This window comes from Coenobita brevimanus, chromosome 19 (assembly GCF_032717465.1).
Source record: "Coenobita brevimanus isolate Jiangsu-jjx chromosome 19, ASM3271746v2, whole genome shotgun sequence".
Lineage (NCBI taxonomy): Eukaryota > Metazoa > Arthropoda > Malacostraca > Decapoda > Coenobitidae > Coenobita > Coenobita brevimanus.
In genome coordinates, this window is record NC_136972.1 from 21,806,989 (window position 1) to 21,809,079 (window position 2,091).

A 2,091-nucleotide genomic window follows, 5' to 3' on the forward strand; every position below is an offset into this window, starting at 1 on the left:
TGACAAGATGGAGTCTACTTCTTCAGGAGTATTCATTAGACATTCAGTATATCAAGGGGAAAGAAAATGTTATTGCAGATTGCTTATCTAGACTTTAGAAAGATTGTTTTAGAGTAATAAGAAATTTCCTTTGTAAATTTCTTTTTTCTTTGTGGGGAGGTGTTACATAGCCTATGATTTCATCATCCTTTGTGTAATTCTAATGTACAGTATGCTGAATGTTTGATCACGAGCGTGTTCTACCTCACTCCCCCCCTCCTCCCTTATTGTAGAGTAAGTCGTTCTTTCTGTTGTTCAGAGCAGGATTGTCAACTCTTTGTCCCCATGGCTTCATTTGCGCGTCCTTCTTACAAGTTGTATCAAGCTCTACCGGCCCCTATATAATGAGCTCAGTCTCTGCATTAATTGCCACTTAGATCTACTCCTCATTTTGCTCACATCTCTGTCCTCCCCTCGACAGTTGTTATTATTGTGAGTGCTCAGGAAGTCTCCAACCATCTAGCAGCTGTGTAATTTGAGTATGAGTGTTATTACATTTTTTCTTGTACTGTGTAGCGTAAGGTGTTAATTCTTAGGCCTAGTAAGGTTTTTGTGATTCATGTGTTTTTATGTCAGTCATTTTTTAATAATATTTCGTATCTGTAATAATATATCTTGCATTCACTGAGTATTATCTGGTATTTTCATTTTATCAGGGCTGACTTAGATAAATTTACTCTTGCTAATTTTGTGTTAATAGAGGCTATTGCAGTTAACCATATATTTAACCTGTTATTTGCCATTACATTGTCCTTATGAGTCCTGAATGTTTTATTGTTAGTTTGAGCATTAAACTTTAACTTGTAATTTTACCTAACTCTTTTGTTTTGAACCTGGAACTTTGCGGGACAGTTTTCTCTGTTCCGTAACATATATATATATATATATATATATATATATATATATATATATATATATATATGTATTTATATATGTGTGTATATATATATATATATATATATATAATTCATTCATTCATGTATATATATATATATATATATATATATATATATATATATATATAATTAATTCTTTGCCAGACGCCATGTATCCCAAACGGGGTGGCCAAGGGCTTAGAATTAATTGTTTTACAGGGAGGGACACTAATCCTCCACCAACCCCACTTGACACGTAGGGATACCACGTTGAGTACACCGCTTCCCGTCCGATCAGCGAAGTTAAGCAACGTTGGGTCTAGTTAGTATTTGGATCGGTGACTGCCTGGAAACAGCAGATGCTGTTGGCATATGTAATTTATATATATATATATATATATATATATATATATATATATATATATATATTTGTATATATATGTATCTCTCTCTCTCTCTGTATATTTAAAACAGAGGGTTGTAGCATTTACAGTAAATAAAAGAGTTACTATGGAAATAAATGATAAACAGTCTTTTCTAGGTGCTTCTACTCTTTATAGTGGAAGCTGTACATATTAATATACAGTTTTAAAACCTGAAAGAAAAAGAAAATAAAAAGAGAATTAAACTTCAATGTGTTAAGAAGTGGGATCTTGTTGGTTTGGTAGTCCAGAACCTTCTCGCTGATTCTCGATGTTTACCGTTGGCATGTTCTGGTACGAGTTAGAATTGTCAGTTTGCCTGCTGTTTGTAAGCGTATTTATTTCGTATGTTATACATTAATTTTTGTGCTCTTTTTCCCAATAATGTTTTATTTATGTGATTACTTGTTAAATTATGGAATTTAATTTAAGATTGTATGCACAATAATTTACAGTGATATATATAATGTAAGAAAACTCTGGCATATTTAGGATGTCTCCGAATTGGTAACTTGTTGCTAGGGGCAGGTACAAGGCTAGCATTTCCTAGAATATTGAGAAGCAAGGAAGGTTATATAAGGATGGGGAAGAGACTAGAGCAAGTTCAGTTGGTTTTCAGTTCAGTTGGAGTGTAGGGTAGTGTCAGTGAAGTTTGAATATTTTCGGTACTTGTGAAAATAGTGAAGTGTTGTTGGCAAACAGTGAAGTGTATTTACAGTTAGTTTGTATATCGTTGGTATTTGTGAAAGTAATGA

At 33.1% G+C, this 2,091-nt stretch overlaps 1 pseudogene; it reads left to right on the forward strand.

The window, feature by feature from the left end:
• Positions 1–1,166: 1,166 nt before the first annotated feature.
• Positions 1,167–1,285, forward strand: LOC145391800 (5S ribosomal RNA; annotated as a pseudogene).
• Positions 1,286–2,091: the final 806 nt, after the last annotated feature.